We start from the raw sequence: 23521 nt of genomic DNA, 5'->3' as shown, positions 1-23521 counted from the left end.
GAAACAGGTCCCGCGCAAGCTCTGTGTATTGTCCCCTTATATATTTGTAGATGTTGATCATATCCCCTCTTAGTCTCCGCTTTTCCAATGTAAACATGCCTAGTCTTTCAAGCCTTTCCTTGTATTCCATCATCTCCATGCCCTTAATTAGTTTGGTCGCCCTCCTCTGTACCTTTTCAAGCTCCAGGATATCCTTTTTGTAGTACGGTGCCCAGAACTGTACACAGTATTCAAGGTGTGGCCTCACTAGTGATTTATATAACGGGAGTATAATACTCTCGTCCCTAGCATCAATACCCCGTTTTATGCATGCTAATATCTTATTAGCCTTCTTTGCTGCAGTCCTACTTTGGGTACTACTGCTTAGCTTGCTATCTATGAGGACACCTAAGTCCTTTTCCAGTACAGAATCCCCTAATTTTACCCCATTTAGTAGGTAGGCATATGTCTTATAACTTTTTTTTTCAATATATAAACATTTTTATTATAAGATTTTCAATGACACAAGTACATCCAAGTTGCAGATTATGGATTGTGAAGGACAAATCAACCATATAAACAATTTAAGCAATTTAAATTGCATGCAGGTAGTAGAATATCAAACTCCTTGGATGAAAGTTGGTCGTAATAAACTAGGATAGAAAAGAATAAAGTAGAAAATAAGATTTTAAACCTACCGGTAAATCTTTTTCTCGTAGTCCGTAGAGGATGCTGGGGACTCCGTAAGGACCATGGGGATAGACGGGCTCCGCAGGAGACATGGGCACTTTAAGAAAGACTTTAGTTCTGGGTGTGCACTGGCTCCTCCCTCTATGCCCCTCTATGCCACAGTTAGAGAAACTGTGCCCAGAGGAGACTGACAGTATGAGGAAAGGATTTTGTTAATCCAGGGCAAGATTCATACCAGCCACACCAATCACACCGTATAACTTGTGATAAACTACCCAGTTATGAGTACGAAAAAACAACATACTGTAGCATCAGTGCAGGATTGATGCAACTCTAACATAACCCTTATTGAAGCAATAACTATATACAAGTATTGCAGAAGTAGTCCGCACTTGGGACGGTCACCCAGCATCCTCTACGGACTACGAGAAAAAGATTTACCGGTAGGTTTAAAATCTTATTTTCTCTAACATCCTAGAGGATGCTGGGGACTCCGTAAGGACCATGGGGATTATACCAAAGCTCCAAAACGGGCGGGAGAGTGCGGATGACTCTGCAGCACCGATTGAGCAAACATGAGTTCCTCCTCAGCCAGGGTATCAAACTTATAGTATTTTGAAAAGGTGTTTGAACCTGACCAAGTAGCAGCTCGACACAGCTGTAGTGCCGAGACCCCTCGGGCAGCCGCCCAAGAAGAGCCCACTTTCCTCGTGGAATGAGCCTAGACCGATTTCGGTAACTGCAATCCAGCCATAGAATGCGCTTGCTGAATCGTGTTACAAATCCAGCGAGCAATAGCCTGCTTTGAAGCAGGGGCACCAATCTTGTTGGTTGCATACAGGACAAACAGCGCTTCAGTTTTCCTGACTCTAGCCGTCCTGGCCACGTAAATCTTCAAAGCCCTGACCACATCAAGTAACTCGGAATCCTCCAAGTCACGCGTAGCCAAAGGCACCACAATAGGTTGGTTCATGTGAAAAGATGAGACCACTTTTGGTAGGAATTGAGGACGGGTCCGCAATTCCGCTCTATCCACATGGTACACCAAATATGGGCTTTTATGTGACAAAGCCGCTAATTCCGACACTCGCCTAGCCGAAGCCAAGGCTAATAACATGACCACCTTCCATGTGAGATATTTTAACTCCACCGTTTTAAGTGGTTCAAACCAGTGTGATTTTAGAAAACTTAACACCACGTTAAGGTCCCAAGGTGCCACCGGAGGCACAAAAGGAGGCTGAATATGCAGCACTCCTTTTACAAAAGTCTGAACTTCTGGAAGAGAAACCAATTCTTTTTGAAAGAAAATGGATAAGGCCGAAATCTGGACCTTAATAGAGCCTAATTTTAGGCCCAAATTCACTCCAGTTTGTAGGAAGTGAAGGAAACGGCCCAGATGGAATTCTTCCGTAGGAGCATTCCTGGCCTCACACCAAGAAACATAATTTCACCATATACGGTGTAATGTTTTGACGTTACATCCTTCCTAGCCTTTATCAGCGTAGGGATGACCTCAACCGGAATGCCTTTCACTGCTAGGATCCGGCATTCAACCGCCATGCCGTCAAACGCAGCCGCGGTAAGTCTTGGAACAGACAGGGCCCCTGATGCAACAGGTCCTGTCTTAGAGGAAGAGGCCACGGATCTTCTGTGAGCATTTCCTGCAGATCCGGATACCAGGTCCTCCGTGGCCAATCTGGAACAATGAGGATTGTTCTCACTCCTCTTTGTCTTATTATCCTTAACACCTTGGGTATGAGAGGAAGAGGAGGAAATACATAGACCGGCCGGAACACCCACGGTGTCACTAGGGTGTCTACAGCTACTGCCTGAGGGTCTCTTGACCTTGCGCAATACCTCTGTAGCTTTTTGTTGAGCCGGGACGCCATCATGTCTATCTGTGGCAGTTCCCACCGACTTGTAATCTGTGCAAAGACTTCCTGATGAAGTCCCCACTCTCCCGGATGTAGGTCGTGTCTGCTGTGGAAGTCTGCTTCCCAGTTGTCCACTCCCAGAATGAACACTGCTGACAGTGCGCTTGCGTGATTCTCCACCCAGCGAAGAATTCTGGTGGCTTGTGCCATCGCCACTCTGCTCCTTGTGCCGCCTTGGCGGTTTACATGAGCCACTGCGGTGACGTTGTCTGACTGGATCAGAACCGGTTGGTCGCGAAGTAAGGTCTCCGCTTGACGTAGGGCATTGTATATGGCCCCTAGTTTCAGGATGTTGATGTGAAGACAAGTCTCTTGACTTGACCAAAGACCTTGGATATTTCTTCCCTGTGTGACTGCTCCCCAACCTTGGAGGCTTGCCTCTGTGGTCACCAGGATCCAGTCCTGAATGCCGAATCTGCGTCACTCGAGAAGGTGAGCACTCTGCAGCCACCACAGGAGTGATACCCTGACCCTGGGGGACAGGGTGATCAACCAATGCATCTGCAAATGTGACCCAGACCACTTGTCCAGTAGGTCCCATTGGAAAGTCCTCGCATGGAACCTGCCGAATGGAATGGCTTCGTATGATGCCACCATCTTTCCCAGGACTCGAGTGCAGTGATGCACTGACACAAGTTTTGGTTTCAATAGGTTCCTGACAAGAGTCATGAGTTCCTGGGCCTTTCCTATCGGGAGATAAACTCTCTTCTGGTCTGTGTCCAGAATCATGCCCAAGAAAGACAGACGAGTCGTAGAAACCAACTGCGACTTTGGGATATTGAAAATCCAGCCGTGTTGCTGTAACACTTTCAGTGAAAGTGATACGCTGTTCAGCAACTGCTCTCTTGATCTCGCTTTTATGAGATCGCTCAAGTACGGGATAATTGTGACACCTTGCTTACGCAGGAGAACCATCATTTCCGCCATTACCTTGGTGAAAATTCTCTGGGCCGTGGAGAGACCAAACAGCAACGTCTGAAATTGGCAATGACAGTCCTGTACCGCAAATCTGAGGTACGCCTGATGAGATGGATAAATGGGGACATGAAGGTATGCATCCTGTACACAAATGCGGACAACAGGTGTCAAGCCGTGTGTTGCCTTTGTCAAGCTGTAATAAGTAGGGGTAAGGACGTTAACCACCTCAGAACATCCTCCCTTATACGTCACCTGCAGCGCATTAATCATAAGTCAGTGACAAGTTCAAAAACTTTGGATGACATCGGAAGCAGTCCACTGACCACTAAATCCCTTCCTCTTGTAACCAAGCTCCTGCAAACCACACCACCAACTCCCTCAGTGTCAATTTCCTCCTTAGACAGGAAAGCCAATAGTCCTGTAGGCCATGTCACTGGCAAGTCTGACGAGTCCTCTCCTGCCTGGGATTCCTCCGATGCATCCTTGAGTGTAACGCCTACTGCTGCTGGCGCTGCTGTTGTTGCTGCTGGGAGTCGATCGTCATCCCAGAGGGGAAGTCGGAAGACCACTTGTACTACTTCCAGTAGGCAATTGACTGTCCAACAGTCCTTTGCGAGGAAGATGAAATATCACAGCAGTCATCCTGCTGCAAAGCGGATAACTCAGGTCTTGTCAGCCTGGGTGGTGAGAAACGTGGTTCCGGTATCCATCGTTAATTCAGAGGCAACTAGAGACTTGATTGAGGTACTGTGTCCCCGGTACCAAATGCCATCTAGGTTCCATTTCTCTAGGCAGGCGATACCGAAAATGTACACAGACCTCAGAAAAAGAGTCACCAGTGTCCTAAAAAATGCAGTTGTACCCAAGGTCCACTAGTCCACATGTCCGTGGTTAAGTGGAGCAGGGCAGACTCAGGACTATATGACTGTGACAGCCCACTGGGTAGATGTATTGCCTCCCGCAGCAAGAACAGCGGCGGCGGCACCAGTAGCAGCATCTCGCAAATGCCAACTCGTTCCTAGGCAGACTACGCTTTGTATCACCGCTTTCCATAAGAGGCACACAGCTGACAACCTCTTACGGAAACTGAGGAACATCATCGCAGAATGGCTTACCCCAATTGGACTCTCCTGGGGATTTGTGACATCGGACAATGCCACCAATATTGTGCGTGCATTACATCTGGGCAAATTCCAGCACGTCCCATGTTTTGCATATACATTGAATTTGGTGGTGCAGAATTATTTTAAAAAACGACAGGGGCGTGCAAGAGATGCTGTCGGTGGCCCGAAGAATTGCGGGCCACTTTCTGCATTCAGCCACCGTGTGCCGAAGACTGGAGCACCACCAAACATTCCTGCACCTGCCCTGCCATCCTCTGAAGCAAGAGGTGGTAACGAGGTGGAATTCAACCCTCTATATGCTTCAGAGGATGGAGGAGCAGCAAAAGGCCATTCAAGCCTATACATCTACCCACGATATAGACAAAGGAGGGGGAATGCACCTGACTCAAGCGCAGTGGAGAATGATTTCAACGTTGTGTAAGGTTCTGCAACCCTTTGAACTTGCCACACGTGAAGTCAGTTCAGACACTGCCAGGCTTTTGCAGAAGAAGCTGGAGACATTGAAGGAGGAGCTAAAACAGAGCGATTCCGCTAGGCATGTGGGACTTGTGGATGGAGCCCTTAATTCGCTTAACCAGGATTCAATCTGTTGAAATCAGAGCAATACATTTTGGCCACCGTGCTCGATCCTAGATTTAAAACCTACATTGTATCTCTCTTTCCGGCAGACACAAGTCTGCAGAGGTTCAAAGACCTGCTGGTGAGAAAATTGTCAAGTCAAGCGGAACGTGACCCGTCAACAGCTCCTCCTTCACATTCTCCCGCAACTGGGGGTGCAAGGAAAAGGCTAAGAATTCCGAGCCCACCCGCTGGCGGTGATGCAGGGCAGTTTGGAGTGAGTGCTGACATCTGGTCCGGACTGAAGGACCTGGCAACGATTACTGACATGTCGTCTACTGTCACTACATATGATTCTGTCACCTTTGAAAGAATGGTGGAGGATTATATGAGTGACCGCATCCAGGTAGGCACGTCAGACAGTCCGTATGTATACTGGCAGGAAAAAGAGGCAATTTGGAGGCCCTTGCACAAACTGGCTTTATTCTACCTAAGTTGCCCTCCCTCCAGTGTGTACTCCAAAAGAGTGTTTAGTGCAGCCGCTCACCTTGTCAGCAATCGGCGTACGAGGTTACTTCCAGAAAATGTGGAGAAGATGATGATCATCAAAATGAATTATAATCAATTCCTCCGTGGAGACATTTACCAGCAATTGCCTCCAGAAAGTACACAGGGATCTGAGATGGTGGATTCCAGTGGGGACGAATTAATAATATGTGAGGGGGGCGATGTACACAGTGAAAGGGGTGAGGAATCGGAGGATGATGAGGTGGACATCTTGCCTCTGTAGAGCCAGTTTGTGCAAGGAGAGATTGATTGCTTCTTTTTTGGTGGGGACCCAAACCAACCAGTCATTTCAGTCAGCCGTGTGGCAGACCCTGTTGCTGAAATGATGGGTTCGTCAATGTTTTTCTTTTCAATCTAAGCCCCTGCAGTTTTCTGTAAGAATCTGCTTCGCTATGATGATCAACAAGTCACAAGGGCAAACACTCAGGGCTGGAGGTGTAGATCTTAGGACCAGCTGCTACAAGCATGGCAAAGGTGTCACTATCATTGGTGACACCCAGAGAGGCAGCGAGGGAGATTGTAATGCAGTGCGCGCAGATAAGCAGCGCAATGGTAAAAAGGAGGCATGGTCTCATAGGTAGGGGTGTGGCCTGTTTTCCTGAATCTCCATTTTGTTGCTCCGGGTATCCCGGGGGTTGAGTGCTGCACCCGGGGACTAGTGTGTGAGTGGTGCTGGCTCCTGCACAGTGACAGAAACTGGGTGTTGCACGTAATGTTACAGTGAAACACCCATATTCTGTCACTGAAGAGGAGCCGGCACTTTGGTGTCACCCCCCTTGGCGGGTGACACTCGGGTGTGGGCCGCAACCCCGTTGTGATGCCACTGACCCATGGGAAGCTTTACGTGGCTTACCCATGTGTTAGTAGCCCCAAGCATCTTTTGTGTTAGTCCCTGAAGAAAAACTTCAAATATTTACAAATACATTTTGTAATCAATGGGCCTAATTCAGTAAGGATTGCAAATTCTGCTAAGTAACAGAATTTGCAATCCTTTGGTTCGCATGCTGGGGCCACCCAGCATGCCGCCTCCCTTCTTGACCACGCTGAAATTGCAGTCTCAGTGCAGTTCAGCGTGATCATAAAAAATGGGTTAGCCTCCTGTTGGTGCAGACTGTATGTGTGCGCAGGAAGCCGCCACCATTTTTGTGATCGCAGCTGCTGCATGTGATGTCATGCAGCAGCTCTGACCACGCCTCCTGTTTCTCCGTTGCCGACCCCATTTTGTAGCCCTGCCCATGCACCGCTCCATCTCCGACTTGGAAATGGATTGTTGCTGCCCCCCCCCCAGCACCGATTGACAGTCAGAAGCGATCGCATTATCTGCGGGGTGCCGCCGAAAATGCAGGCGCATGCGTATGCTCTTAGCAATTTTTGCAGTTGGATTGCTTATTGCGATTGCAATCCAACCTGAATCAGGCTCTATTACCTATCACAATGCACTGCGGGTAGTACAAAATGGGGTTAATATAAGAGAAAACCCCCCCAGAGCTGTGCTCCTTAACTGTCCCTGGTGGCTAGTGGAGCGGCTGCCCAGTAATCAGTGTCCACGCCAGTGCGCACATGGCCCACCCCCTACAGCCACGCTGGATCACGGTATAGTGTGGGCACAGAAGTCCCTTACCTCCCTTTCATCAGCGGCCTCGTGATCCCGGAGGGCGGTGTGTGTGTGACTGACCTTAGGAAGAAACCGGAGCCTCCGCTGCAGTGACCCAGCAACCAGGGCACGGGAGTATACTGCGCCGCTGGGAGTGATGGAGCTGTAGTAAAGATGTCTATTAGACCTAACCTGCTGCAGCCCTTGTAGATTCTTATAAAAAAAAGTTCTTCTTTTCTTGTCAAAATTAATAGCTAAGAATAGGCTGCCTGAGGCAGCCCCCTGTTAAGTGGCCTGCTACTGAAGGCACCAACTACAAACTGAGCTCCCTGTTCATGGAAGCGAGGTTATAGAGCAGGGGGCGCTGAGCATCTTGGGAACAGTCAAAAGCTTTGAGCCTGTTGGTGCCTCAGATCAAGATCCTACTCTACACCCCAATGTGAATCCTTGTGGAGTCCAGTGTACCCCACAGAAGAAATGAATGTGTCACACCCATTGGCAGCAACATTAGAATAGCTGCTGATGGGCACAATTGAGAAAGGAAGGGGGGAAAACATTTGAATCCAGCACATATATGTAATTTGAATATGTAATTTGTACCTTCCTACTTTAAAATGTAATGGATGAACCTCACCCTGTGAGAACTATCTTCATGATCAAGAGATCTCATACGCAAGAAAAGCATGTGTTGGGATAGGGCTGTGGAGGGCGGCTGCTCGAGCACACCCCCGTCAAGTTAAGGAGATTCAACTGAGGAAGCACAAGGGAACTCTTGTCTGGGGACAACAACTGCAGGGAGACCACATCTTTTCAGATGAAAATGAGAGGGCGGAAGGCTGCCTAATACTGAAGCACCCTCAAACATCAAACCATATGCAACAACTAGTACAAGCATTCCTGGGGAAAGGTCTGCAGCAGACGGATTTGCATACGGTGATGTCATCCAAGCAGTGGGCCAAAGTTGGCTGGAACCCTCATCTGCATATGAAAAGAGAAAAGGGGCGCTTGGATGACCCCTAGTTCGCATTGAACACCCCCCACCCTCCTTTGGTGTGGGGCTCATGTTGGCCATGCCCCAGCCCCTGAAGCATTCAAGCTGATTTCTTGCAGCAGCTGGGCACTGTAACAGCTCCAGAGCTGCTCTGTAAGGCAAATAAAAGGGTGTGGGCCCTGCAACACCACCTGTAGTTCGCATTGTGCGTTGGAAGGCACAAAGTAAGCAGACGGGAGAAGTCAGGATAGTGCGCAAGGGCATAGAAGGGAGGGGCTCAAGAAAAGAGAAGTGGAAACAGACAGCAAACTAGGCGGGAGAGAGACCTGAGACAATGAGATCTAAATTATACCAGAGCCAACCAGGGGAAAGCACAAATGCAGTCCCCCCCCCCTACCACAAATTATGCAGTCGAGATTCCCACATTTGGGGAAATCACAGAGGTCAGCATACCCAGAATGCAATGAATGAACCTCACCCTGGGAAAACAATCTTCATGACCATGGAATCACCTAAGCAAAATAAGTATGATTTGAGATAGGGCTGGGGAGGGCCGCTGCTCAGGCACACCTCCGTCAAGTAAAGGAGATTCAACTGAGGCAGCACAAGGGAACTCTCATCTGGGGCCAACAACTGCAGGGAGAACACATTTTCAGACGAATGTGTGAGGGAAGAAGGCTGCCTAATACTGAAGCACCCCCCAAACAACAAACCAAATGCAACAACTAGTGCAAGCATTCCTGGGGGAAGGCCTGCAGCAGATGGATTCGCATATGGTGATGTCATCCAAGCAATGGGTATAGTTGGCTGCAACCCTCGTCTGCATATGAAAAGAGAAAATGGTCACGCAGGGCATGGCGGCCTTTGTGGGGTTGCGCTTGGATGACCCCTAGATCGCTTTATACACCCCCATCAGTGTGGGGCTCATGTTGGCCATGCCCCAGCCCCTGAAGCATTCAAGCTGATTTCTTGCAGCAGCTGGACCCAGTAACAGCTCCAGAGTTGCTCTACAAGACAAGTAAAAGGGTGTGAGCCATGCAGCACCACCTGTAGTTTGCATACACACATATATAGGACAGCATCTCTTATATGCCCCAGGGGCAATAAAATAGTATCCTTATCTAGAGTATCCGTCCATGCCGCTACAGCACTACACATACACACCCAGGCCGACGCAATTGCCGGTCTGAGTAAGGTACCTGAATGTGTGTAAATGGACTTCAGGGTAATCTCCTGTTTGCGGTCAGCAGACTCTTTGAGGGTAGCCGTATCCTGGGACGGGAGGGCTAACTTCTTGGATAAGCGTGTTAATGCTTTGTCCACCCAAGGGGAGGATTCCCATCGTAACCTATCCGTTGATGGGAAAGGATACGCCATAAGAATCCTTTTGGAAATCTGCAGGAGATTCCCAAGCTTTTTCACATAACTCGTTCAGCTCGTGTGAGGGGAAAAGGTTACCTCAGGCTTCTTTCCCTTGTACATATGTACCCTCTTGTCAGGGATAGGGGGCTCCTCTGTGATGTGCAAAACATCTTTTATTGCCATAATCATATATCAAATGTATTTTGCCAATTTTGGCTGTAACTTTGCATCATCGTAATCGACACTGGAGTCAGAATCCGTGTCAGTATCTGTGTCAACAATCTGGATAGTGGGCACTTATGAGACCCTGACAGTCCCTGCGACATAGGATCAGGCATGGGTTGAGACCCTGACTGTCCCAAAGCTTCAGCCTTGTCTAATCTTTTGTGCAATGAGTTTACACTAGCATTTAAAACATTCCACATATCCATCCAATCAGGTGTCGGCGGAGACACCACATTCATTTGCTCCCGCTCCTCTCTAATATAGCCTTCTTCCTCAGACATGTCGACACACGCGTACCGACACACCACACACACAGGGAATGCTTTTACTGAAGACATTTCCCCCACAAGGCCCTTTGCCAAAGCTGGCCCTAACCAATATGATGCCCTAGGCAAGATTTTGCCTGGTGCCCCCTAGCACCACCGCTGGTTCCGCCTCTGACCTTGCACCTCTTTCCCAGCACCATCAACCCTCACCCATAACAGTACTTATTTTGGTGTTTGTACCCCCTATATTTTAAACAGGAACAGTTCGCACATTTGGCGCACAGTCCAAAAAGGGGTGTGTTTTTGCTGGCAATGGGCATGTCCACACAATAGTACCCCCAATTAAAATTCCGCAACACAGTACTGCAATTTTATTCACATTTGATCACGCGATAGTGTCCATAATTCACATTACATCCCACAGTAGTATTACTTTACCTTATAAACGTTACTTCTCACAGTAGTGCTCCGTATTCACATTACATCACACTGAATTGCTCCTTATTTACATTACACCACACCCTATTGCTCTTTATTCACATTAGACGACACAGTAAATGCCCTTTCTATACGCAACGCTACATATTAGAGCACCTTATACACATAATGCCACACATTAGTAATGCATTTATACACATAATTCCACACAGTAATGCCCCTTACACATATGAGACACATCACTAATGTCCTTATAAACATAATGCGTCTTACACATTATGACAACCTTTATTAATGCCCTTTTACACATAATGGCCCTCATTCCGAGTTGTTAGCTCGCAAGCTGCTTTTAGCAGCATTGCACACGTTAAGCCGCCGCCTACTGGGAGTGAATCTTAGCTTATCAAAATTGCGAACGAAAGATTAGCAGAATTGCGAATAGACACTTCTTAGCAGTTTCTGAGTAGCTCCAGACTTACTCGACAACTGTGATCAGTTCAGTCAGTTTCGTTCCTGGTTTGACGTCACAAACACACCCAGTGTTCGCCCAGACACTCCCCCGTTTCTTCAGACACTCCCGCGTTTTACCCAGAAACGGCAGCGTTTTTTCACACACACCCATAAAACGGCCAGTTTCCGCCCAGAAACTCCCACTTCCTGTCAATCACACTACGATCAGCAGAACAAAGAAAAAACCTCGTAATGCCGTGAGTAAAATACCTAACTGCATAGCAAATTTACTTTGCGCAGTCGCAGAGCGAACATTGCGCATGCGCAATTAGCGGAAAATCGCTGCGATGCGAAGAAAATTACTGAGCGAACAACTCGGAATGACCACCCTTGCGCATGCGCAATTAGCGGAAAATCGCTGCGATGCGAAGAAAATTACCGAGCGAACAACTCGGAATGACCACCAATGTCCCTTACACATATGCCGCACATTATTAATGCCCTTATACACATAATGACACACATAGTGCCCCTTACACATATGTTGCACATTATTAATGCATTTTTACATGACACACATAATGCTCCTTACTCATATTCCGAACACTACTGCACAATCAACCCACTCACATGCACACAGCACTCACACTGCCACTAACACTGTGACCTCTGCCTCTGCTTGGATACAGATGTGTCCTCATAAATCTTGCCTCAATGCTAACGTTGGGGCACCTTTTTTTATTAAAATGCATCTTATTTGCATTGCTATGTTGTTAGGATGCACACGCAGCTTCTGCCGATTAAAATGATATGCAGCACGCCTATATACTGTGTGAGACTGTGGCTGTATCTGCATATGAAATGCTACACACAGAATATAGGCATGCCGCATATCATTTTAATCAGCAGAAGTTGCTGATGCCCCTAGGCATATCAAATGCCCTAGGCAATTGCCTAGTTTGCCTATGCCTATGGCCGGCTCTGCCCTTTGGAGAGACAGAGAGAGAGTATGCCAGCACATACCCCAGCGCTATATAACCCAGGAATAGCACAGTAACTTAATGTTTGCACAGTAGCGCTGCTGTAAGTAATTTGCGCCAAATTATGTGCCCCCCCCCCCTCTCTTTTCAACCCTCTTGTCTACCGTGGTATAAGCAGGGGAGAGTCCGGGGAGCTTCCTCTCAGCGGTGCTGTGGAGAAAAAATGGCGCTGGTGAGTGCTGAGGGAGAAGCCCCGCCCCCTCGGCGGCGGGCTTCTGTCCTGCTTAAACTGTACAATTGGCGGGGGCTCATACATATATACAGTGCCCAGCTGTATATATGTTATATTTCTGCCAAAAAGAGGTTTATATTGCAGCCCAGGGCGCCCCCCCTGCGCCCTGCACCCTTACAGTGACCGGAGTATGTGAGGTGTATAAGAGCAATGGCGCACAGCTGCAGTGCTGTGCGTTACCTCAATGAAGATCATGAAGTCCTCTGCCGCCTCTGAAGTCTTCTTTTCTTCTCATACTCACCCGGCTTCTATCTTCCGGCTCTGCGAGCGGGACGGCGGCGCGGCTCTGGGACGGACGGCGAGGGTGAGATCCTGCGTACCAATCCCTTTGGAGCTAATCCCTTTGGAGCTAATGGTGTCCAGTAGCTTAAGAAGCAGGACCTTGCAACTCGGAGAGTAGGGCTGCTTCTCTCCCCTCAGTCCCTCGATGCAGGGAGTCTGTTGCCAGCAGTGCTCCCTGAAAATTAAAAACCTAACAAAATACTTTCTGTCAGAAAGCTCAGGAGAGCTCCTGAAAAGCACCCAGTCTCCACTGGGCACAGTATCAAACTGAGGTATGGAGGAGGGGCATAGAGGGAGGAGCCAGTGCACACCCAGAACTAAAGTCTTTCTTAAAGTGCCCATGTCTCCTGCGGAGCCGTCTATCCCCATGTTCCTTACGGAGTCCCCAGCATCCTCTAGGACGTTAGAGAAAATAGGATTTTAATACCTACAGGTAAATCCTTTTCTCTTATTCCGTAGAGGATGCTGGGCACCCGTCCCAGTGCGTACTGTGTCTGCAGTTATTAAATGGCCCTTAACTCCAGAACATTTATGTGGAGACAACTTTCCCGACTTGACCATCTTCCTTGGACGTTTTCCCCCTGTGTGACTGCTCCCCAGCCTCGGAGGGTTGCATCCATGGTCCCTAGGATCCAGTCCTGGATCCCGAACCTTCGCCCCTCTAGGAGGTGAGAACTGTGCAGCCACCAATGGAGTGAGATTCTGGTCTTGGAAGACAGGATTATCCTCCGGTGCGTGTGTAGGTGGGATCCGGACCACTTGTCCAACAGGTCCCACTGGAACACTCTGGCATGGAACCAGCCAAACTGAATGGGCTCGTAGGCCGCAACCATCTTACCCAGCAACCAAATGCATTGATGGATTAACACTCTTGCTGGTTTCAGAATTTGTTTGACCAGACTCTGGATCTCCAGAGCCTTTCCACTGGAAGAAAACCTCTTCTGTGTCCAGTATCACTCCCAAAAACAACAACCGCGTCATTGGGACCAACTGCGATTTTGGCAAGTTTAGGAGCCAACTATGTTGTTGAAGAACTGTCAGGGAGAGTGCAATGTTTTGCACTAACTGGTCCCTGGATTTCGCCTTTATCAAAAGATCATCCAAGTACGGGATAATTGTTACTCCTTGCTTGCGATCACCCTGGTGAAAATCCTCAGAGCCGTGGACAGACCAAACGGCAATGTCTGAAATTGGTAATGACAATACTGAATTGCAAACCTCAGGTAGCTTGATGCAGAGGCTAAATGGGAACATGTAAGTAGGCATCCTTTATGTCTACCAAAACCATGAAATCTCCTTCCTCCGGACTGGAGATCACTGCACTGAGAGATTCCATCTTGAAATTTAATTTCCTTAGGTAGAAATTGAGGGATTTCAGATTTCAGATTGGTCTGACTGAGCTGTCCGGCTTAGGGACCACGAAGAGGCTTGAATAAAAACCTGCTCCCTGCTGACTAAAGCCGATTTGAACAATCGGTGAGGGGGAACGTCTTGAAACCCCAGTTTGTACCCTTGGGACACTATTTGTAAAACACACGAGTCCATGTCCGAATGAATCCAGAACTGACTGAAGAGTTTTAGACGTGCCCCCACTGGTGCGGGCTCCTGCAAGAGAGCCCCAGCGTCATGCGGTGGATTTGGCAGAAGCAGAGGATGATCTCTGCTCCTGCGATCTTGAAGAGGATGCAGACCTCTTCCCTCTTCTCCTTCCTCTACCTGCAAAGAAAGGGGAATCTTAACTTCTTGCATATCTATTGGGCCGAAATGACTGCATCAGATAATGATGCGTCTTCATCCGTTGGGAGGGAACATAGGGCAAGAAGGTTGACTTACCTGCGGGAGCTGCCGAGATCAAATTAACTAGGCAGTCACCAAACAACGCTTCACCTTCATAGGGAAGGGACTCCCTTTCTTCTTGGAGTCAGCATCAGCATTCTCTTGGTGAATCCACAATGCCCTCCTATCCGAGACTGCCATGAAATTGGCCCGTGAACTCAAGAGTCCTATATCCCTTGCAGTCTCACGTAAGTATGCTGCAGTGTCCTTGATATGATACAATGTAAGGAGTATCCCATCTCTCCAAGGTATCTATATCGGATGACAAGGTATTCGACCAATTCTTGAATACTACTACTCACCCATGCACATGTAATGGCAGGTCTAAGTAATGTACCCTTGGTTACATAACTAGAAATAATGTAGCTTCCTGCATACGATCCGCTGGATTTGTGACAGGGCCCCGTGCAGAACAGGGGGTGACTCCCACTTTTTTCTGTCCGCGGCGGGAAATGAATAAACAACCAGAATCCTTTTGGGGATTTGAAACCATCTTGTCGAGCTGGCCCAGACTTTCTCAAACAGAGATGGAGGAACGTTACATCAGCTTTCATTATATATCTATATATACATACATATAGACCCCTTTGTCAGGAACAGCAGGGTCTTCAGTGATTTTAATATGTCCTTAATATCCACAATCATGTACTGAATGCTCCTTGCCAATATTGGATCTAATCAGGAAACATTATGGTCGACATAGGAATCAGTATCCGTGTCAGTATCAGTGTGTAGTAACTGGGCAAAATAACATTTTTGCGACCCCGCGGGGCCTGAGGGAAAAGAAACATAGCCATGAACATCACATCTATTCTCTACGTCTGTGTCTGGGACACAGATTTATCCAACCTTACTCTGATATTACTGAAACTTTTACCCAGTCAGTTATTGGTGGTGCCAACAGGGCCACCATCATATGTCTGCATTCCTGATATAGTTTCCTCTTGGGAAAAACATTCAGCCATCGACATGTTGACACACATGTACCAAGTACCCACAGACACATCGGCTTATGGGGGACAGACCGTCAGTAAATCTGTCAGAGGGACACAGAGGATTTTTCAGCTCACAATCCAGCGCCAAAAGTGCACAGTCTGGGAAATAATAAACTCTATAGTGATAGACTTGTAATGCTCTAAAGATGTTCTGGTGAGGTGAGGAAGAAGCCCCGCTACTGTAATGGCGCGTATCTGTCCTGCTCAGAAATAATTAATTATGCTAGCGGGGTAAGGACAGTGCCCAGGCACTAATGTCCACTTTTTCCAGCCTTTTGTGAGGAATTTATGCTGCCCAGGGTGCCCCCCCCCCCGTGCCCTGCACCCTGCAGTGCCTGTGTTTGTGTGGGAGCATGGCGCGCAGCGTTCCGCTCGCTGCTCGGTACCTCAGAATGCCATCACTGGAGAAGAAGTCTTCTGTTCTTCTGCTACTCACCTGTCTTCTGGCTCTGTAAGGGGGTGACGGCAGGCTGCGGGAGTGTGCATCTAGGCGTACCCAGCGATCATCACCCTCAGGAGCTAATGGTGTCCTGTCAGCCTGAAGCAGAGCTATTGAACTCACTAGAAGTTGGTCATACTTCTCTCCCCTAAGTCCCACGAAGCAGGGAGACTGTTGCCAGCAGCCTCCCTGAAAATAAAAAAAACTAACAAGTCTTTTCAGAGAAACTCAGTAGAGCTCCCCTGTAGTGCATCCAGTATCACTGCGCACAATACTAAAACTGGAGTCTGGTGGAGGGGTATAGAGGGAGGAGACAGTTCACACCCTTTGAAAGTCTTAAAGTGCCCATGTCTCCTGTGGATCCAGTCTATACCCCAAGGTTCTTAATGTGACCCCAGCATCATCTAGGACGTATGAGAAAACAAATAACGCACACATGAGGAGGAGAGAACTAAGGAAGCTATAAGGAGAAGAGGGGAGGGGGGGTTGAAAGGTAAGGTAGTAAAGGCATATTGGATAAACTACAACCTTATACATATTCATTAATGTACCAGTAGTTAGAAGTAGAAGAGCTCTAACAGAAACCACAAAGCTTATCTAAAGCCACACCACACTGGATATGCCCAATCTCATTTGATTTTTGAAGCAAAGCAGTATTGGACTTTGTTAATACATGGATGGGAGACTGCTTGGTAGTATCAGATTCTTTAGGTGTTTTTAAACTACCAACACCATTTTCTTGGTACATTCAATTTTTACATGTATTCTTTTATGTACCAGAAGTTAGAAGTAGAAGAGCTGTAATAAAAACCACCAGCTCATCTACAGCCACAGCACACTGGATTTGCCCAATCTCTCCTGATCATGGAAGCTGAGCAGTGTTGGTCCTGGTTTTAGTACTTGGATGGGAGACCACCAGGAAATACCAGGAGCTGTGTGTATTTTTACAATACTAACACCGTTCTCTTGATGCATTCCATTTTGAAACATTGGGGCAGATCTATTAAGCCTGGTGAACTGATAAAGTGCAAGGTGATAAAGTACCAGCCAGTCAGCTCCTAACTGTCATTTTTCAAACCCAGCCTGTGACATGGCAATTAGGAGCTGATTGGCTGGTACTTTATCACCATGCAAATTATCATTTCACCAGGTTTAATAAATCGTCCGCTTACTCATTTATGTACGAGTAGTTAGAAGTAGAAGAACTCTAACAGAAACCACTAAGCTCATCTACAGCCACACCACACTGTATATGCCCAATATCACCTGATTTTAGGCCTGGTTTGTTCTTGGATGTGAGACCACCTGGGAATACCAGGTGCTGTAGGTAGTTTTATACTACCAACACCGTTCTCTTGATGCATTCTATTTTGAAACTTATTCATTGATGTACCAGTAGTTAGAAGTAGAAGTTAGAAACAGCAAAAATCATCTACAGCCGCATCACACTGGATATGTCCAATCTCATCTGATGTTGGAAGCTAAGCAGTGTTGTGCCTGGTTAGTTTTTGGATTTCAGGTCCTGCCTTCTGGTTTGGCCACGGCACCTCGGAAATTCACCAAGGTCATGGCCGTGATGACGACCCTTCACCATCGGTGGACCAGGGAGGAATCTCTCCTCCCAATAAACATTCTGGAATTGCAGGCAGTGTTCAATTCATTGACACTGGCCCTGCCTCTAGTACAGAACAGGCCTGTTCAAGTACAATCGGACAACGCCACCACGGTAGTGTACACAAATCATCAAGGCGGCACTCGAAATTGCATAGCAAAGCTGGAAGTATCAAAAATCCTCAGTTGGGTAGAACGTCATCTGCCAGCAATATCGGCAGTGTTCATTCCCGGAGTCCTCAACTGGGAAGCGGATTTCCTCAGTCGTCAGGACGTTCACGCTGGAGAGTGGAGAGGCTGCAGCAGAAATGTCTGCACTGGTGTCAGTAGGTGACTGAGGCAGGGATGACTGGGAGATAGTGGGTGACTGAAGCATGTATGAGTGGGAGATAGTGGGTGACTGAGGCCGGGGTGACAGAGATAGTGGGTGACTAAAGCAGGGGTGACTGGTATAGTGGGTGACTGAGGCAGGGGTCGCAGGTATAGTGGTTAACTGAGGCAGCGGTGACTGGGAGATAGTGGGTAACTGGGGCAGGGGTGACAGGGAAAGTGTGTGACTCAGGCAGGGGTGATAGGGAGATAGTGGGCAGCAGATCACTGCCTTGCTGACAGCAGCACATCCCTGCTTCACTGACAACAGCACATCCCTGCCTCACTTATAGCAGCACATCCCTGCCTTACTGACAGCAGCAGATCACTGCCTCACTGACAGCAGCAGATCACTGCTTCACTGACAGCAGCACATCCCTGCCTCACTGGCAGCAGCAGATCCCTGCCTCACTGGCAGCAGCAGATCCCTGCCTCACTGGCAGCAGCAGATCCCTGCCTTACTGACAGCTGTATATAGGGCCTAATTCAGACCTGATCTCTGCTGTGCATATTCACACAACAGGAGATCAGGTCTGAAGTGTGTGTGTGTGCTGGTGCCGCAGTGCACCGGCACATGCCAGAGATGCGATCAGCATCTCTGCCCAGTGAGCGCCTCTGCCAACACATACTTATCTTGCATATGAGATCTCTTGATCATAAAGATAGTTCTCACAGGGTGAGGTTCATCCATTACATTTTAAAGTAGGAAGGTACAAATTACATATTCAAATTACATATATGTGCTGGATTCAAATGTTTTCCCCCCTTCCTTTCTCAATTGTGCCCATCAGCAGCTATTCTAATGTTGCTGCCAATGGGTGTGACACATTCATTTCTTCTGTGGGGTACACTGGACTCCACAAGGATTCACATTGGGGTGTAGAGTAGGATCTTGATCTGAGGCACCAACAGGCTCAAAGCTTTTGACTGTTCCCAAGATGCTCAGCGCCCCCTGCTCTATAACCTCGCTTCCATGAACAGGGAGCTCAGTTTGTAGTTGGTGCCTTCAGTAGCAGGCCACTTAACAGGGGGCTGCCTCAGGCAGCCTATTCTTAGCTATTAATTTTGACAAGAAAAGAAGAACTTTTTTTATAAGAATCTCCAAGGGCTGCAGCAGGCTAGGTCTAATAGACATCTTTACTGCAGCTCCATCACTCCCAGCGGCGCAGTATACTCCCGTGCCCTGGTTGCTGGGTCACTGCAGCGGAGGCTCCGGTTTCTTCCTAAGGTCAGTCACACACACACCGCCCTCCGGGATCACGAGGCCGCTGATGAAAGGGAGGTAAGGGGCTTCTGTGCCCACACTATACCGAGATCCAGCGTGGCTGTAGGGGGCGGGCCGTGTGCGCACTGGCGTGGACACTGATTACTGGGCAGCCGCTCCACTAGCCACCAGGGACAGTTAAGGAGCACAGCTCTGGGGGTTTTTCTCCTATATTAACCCCATTTTGTACTACCTGCACTGCATTGTGATAGGTAATAGAGCCTGATTCAGGTTGGATTGTAATCGCAAAGAGCTGCGCATTGGAAAATTCAGGGCTATGCCGTGTAGATGATGGCCTAACAGGAGGCTTTAAAATTTTCTTTCTAGTGTCCTTCGTTTGGAATTTTAAAGCCTCCTGTTAGGCCATCATCTACACGGCATAGCCCTGAATTTTCCAATGCGCAGCTCTTTGCAAAAGAGAGATATTGGCAAGGAAAAGCTGTCTTGTACCTTTGCATTTTTCTCCCAAACGAAGGACACTAGAAAGAAAATTTTAAAGCCTCCTGTTAGGCCATCATCTACACGGAATAGCCCTGAATTTTCCAATGCGCAGCTCTTTGCAAAAGAGAGATATTAGCAAGGAAAAGCTGTCTTGTACCTTTGCATTTTTCTCCCAAACGAAGGACACTAGAAAGAAAATTTTAAAGCCTCCTGTTAGGCCATCATCTACACGGCATAGCCCTGAATTTTTCAATGCGCAGCTCTTTGCAAAAGAGAGATATTGGCAAGGAAAAGCTGTCTTGTACCATTGGATTTTTCTCCCAAACGAAGGATACTAGAAAGAAAATTTTAAAGCCTCCTGTTAGTGCTTCATCTACACGGTATAGCCCTGAATTTTCCAATGCGTAGCTCTTTGCAAAAGAGAGATATTGGCAAGGAAAAGCTGTCTTGTACCTTTGCATTTTTCTCCCAAACAAATGTAGTTTGTTTTTGTCAATTACCATTTTAATAATAGGGTAAAAAAAATTAAGTAGATTTTTGAAAGAAAACAATACTGTCAATATACTATTAAAACAAATTAAAATGGTAAAAGTTATTGTACTTTAAGAAAACATAAAAGAGCTAACATGTCAATCCCAGTTTTGGATTACTTTAATTAACAAAAAAAATGCATATAGCAGAGGATAGTTTCAATCTGCCTACCTCTGGGTAATGGGCCCAGGATGCTTCCATTGCAGTACTCTGCTGCACATGTAAGTGCAAGAGATCCTAAAGCACTCACTCATCATGGGAAAGTACCAATGTGTTTCTTCGTTGGTTGATGGAAGAAACATCTTAAAAAAACTCTCCAGATTATTGACTTTTTAAAGTTTTTCTAGGAAAAGTTTTAGATGTATGCTTATTAGCCTTTGTCAGTAGACACTTTTTGCGAAGTGTCTCTGTGGCGCAATCGGTTAGTGTGTCCGGCTACTAACCAAAAGGTTGGTGGTTCAATCCCACCCAGGGACGTAATTGACCTTGTTATCAGATTTTGGTGATCTTTAAGTAGACAAGTCAAAATTTCAAACCCCCTGTTATGGTGTAGGGTACCTGGCCTTTTCTGATGTAATCAGAGTTAGATTTGATTCAGTGATTTAATAAAAACAGCTAGGAAGCACAATTTAGCAGTGGGTTGCAGAGAAAAAGAAATATGCTGGCAAAAAAAATCCAATTGAGTGATTAAACAGCTCTTCATTTTCTGGCTTTATTTTTATGCTAACAAATTTGTTCTCTGAAAAGTGTCCACAAAGCCAAGTCTCTGATTAACACCTTTGTAGGGATGGTTTTTCACCTATTACTAAATTAAACTTGCTTCATTGGAAAGGCAGCAAGATGCATCCTCATTTCAATGTCTACTGAAATAATACAGGTTGACACCAGGAAACATTAACGCCACTGCATCCTTGCTGCTTTCTCATGTAGAAGTCTGTTTAATGTGAAAACAAGGTGATATCTAATTAGCACACAGGTAAGGAATTAAGAAAATCTTTATTTAAGGGTGAAGATGTTTCTCACAAAATCGTTGCCCCAATGCATCATTGAAATTCAAGCTGGAAAGATGATTTTAATATATCACTTGTACATTTTGTATTGCTCTTCTGGTGACAATGTAGTTTGTTTTTGTCAATTACCCTTTTAATAATAGGGTAAAGAAAATGAAGTGGATTTTTTAAAGAAAACTATACTGTCAATATACTATTAAAACAAATTAAAATGGTAAAAGTTATTGTACTTTAAGTAAAAATAAAAGAGCAAAAATATCAATCCCAGTTTTGATTACTTAAATTAACAAAAAAAAATGCATATAGCAAAGGATAGTTTCAATCTGCCTACCTCTGGGTTATGGGCCCAGCATGCTTCCATTGCAGTACTCTGCTGCACATGTAAGTGCAAGAGATCCTGAAGCACTCACTCATCATGGGAAAGTACCAATGTGTTTCTTCATTGGTTGATGGAAGAAACATCTTACAAAAACTCTCCAGATTATTGACTTTTTAAAGTTTTTCTAGGAAACGTTCTAGATGTATGCTTATTAGACTTTGTCAGTATATAATTTTTGCAAAGTGTCTCTTTGGCGCAATCGGTTAGTATGTCCGGCTACTAACCAAAAGGTTAGTGGTTCAATCCCAACCAGGGACGTAATTGACCTTGTTTACAGATTTTGGTGATCTTTAAGTAGACAAGTCAAAATTTCAAACCCCCTGTTCTGGTGTAGGGTACCTGGCCTTCTCTGATGTAATCAGAGTTAGATTTGATTCAGTGATTTTATAAAAACAGCTAGGAAGCACAATTTAGCAGTGGGTTGCAGAGAAAAAGAAATATGCTGGCAAAAAAAATCCAATTGAGTGATTAAACAGCTCTTAATTTTCTAGCTTTATTTTTATGCTAACAAATTTGTTCTCTGAAAAGTGTCCACAAAGCCAAGTCTCTGATTAACACCTTTGTAGGGATGGTTTTTAACCTATTACTAAATTAAACTTGCTTCATTGGAAAGGCAGCAAGATGCATCCTCATTTCAATGTCTACTGAAATAATACAGGTTGACACCAGGAAACATTAACGCCACTGCATCCTTGCTGCTTTCTCATGTGGAAGTCTGTTTAATGTGAAAACAAGGTGATATCTAATTAGCACACAGGTAAGGAATTAAGAAAATCTTTATTTAAGGGTGAAAATGTTTCTCACAAAATCGTTGCCCCAATGCATCATTGAAATTCAAGCTGGAAAGATGATTTTAATATATCACTTGTACATTTTGTATTGCTCTTCTGGTGACAATGTAGTTTGTTTTTGTCAATTACCATTTTAATAATAGGGTAAAGAAAATTAAGTGGATTTTTGAAAGAAAACAATACTGTCAATATACTATTAAAACAAATTAAAATGGTAAAAGTTATTGTACTGTAAGTAAAAATAAAAGAGCCAACATATCAATCCCAGTTTTGGATTACTTTAATTAACAAAAAAAAATGCATATAGCAGAGGATAGTTTCAATCTGCCTACCTCTGGGTTATGTGCCCAGCATGCTTCCATTGCTGTACTCTGCTGCACATGTAAGTGCAATAGATCCTGAAGCACTCACTCATCATGGGAAAGTACCAATGTGTTTCTTCGTTGGTGGATGGAAGAAACATCTTACAAAAACTCTCCAGATTATTGACTTTTTAAAGTTTTTCTAGGAAACGTTTTAGATGAATGCTTATTAGCCTTTGTCAGTATGTGCTTTTGCAAAGTGTCTCTGTGGTGCAATCAGTTAGTGTGTACGGCTATAAACCAAAAGGTTGGTGGTTCAATCCCACCCAGGGACGTAATTGACCTTGTTATCAGATTTTGGTGATCTTTAAGTAGACAAGTCAAAATTTCAAACCCCCTCTTATGGTGTAGGGTACCTGGCCTTCTCTGATGTAATCAGAGTTAGATTTGATTCAGTGGGGTATATTTACTAAGATTCGTATTTTTCAGAATCATGTTCAAGTTCAATCACGACTGACATCGACAGTGTAAATCTGCAACTTTTTGAATTGATTACGACTCATTTACTAAGCAGTCGTATTCGTATTTTCCGTATCTTCCGATGTCGATGTCATTCGTGTTTTTTTGCTGCTGAATGCGGCCGCGTTTGCTATTTTGCGGCCGCGTTGTTGCGTTTTTTTTACAACTGCGTCACAAGTCTGTTACGGCAGTGATTTTGAATTTGCGGCCGCGTTTTTACTCCTAAGTTTCGTTTACGTCACGCGGCCGTGATTGGTTGTATTCGTGAAGGAGGAGTGTCTGTGCATGTTACTATAAAAACGCCCCAAACACTCCGCACCTCGTGGGTTTAGCTAGTGGAGAGGAGAGAGGAAGGTGTATTTGGAGTTGGTGAGTTTGGTGGAG

General features: G+C 46.1%; 2 non-coding genes across 2 annotated transcripts; one reads left to right on the top strand and one right to left on the bottom strand.

The window, feature by feature from the left end:
* Positions 1-8717: 8717 nt before the first annotated feature.
* On the bottom strand, positions 8718-8884 carry LOC135030898 (U1 spliceosomal RNA). The gene has a single exon (XR_010226826.1). It is a non-coding gene; the product is annotated as a U1 spliceosomal RNA (small nuclear RNA).
* An 11655-nt stretch (positions 8885-20539) lies between these two features.
* Positions 20540-20613, top strand: TRNAS-ACU (transfer RNA serine (anticodon ACU)). The gene has a single exon. It is a non-coding gene; the product is annotated as a tRNA-Ser (tRNA).
* The last annotated feature ends 2908 nt before the right edge of the window (positions 20614-23521 follow it).

The sequence above is a fragment of the Pseudophryne corroboree genome, unplaced genomic scaffold, assembly GCF_028390025.1.
Source record: "Pseudophryne corroboree isolate aPseCor3 unplaced genomic scaffold, aPseCor3.hap2 scaffold_507, whole genome shotgun sequence".
NCBI lineage: Eukaryota > Metazoa > Chordata > Amphibia > Anura > Myobatrachidae > Pseudophryne > Pseudophryne corroboree.
The sequence above is the reverse complement of the archived record's forward strand: the minus strand, read 5'-3'. Positions and strand labels throughout refer to the sequence as shown.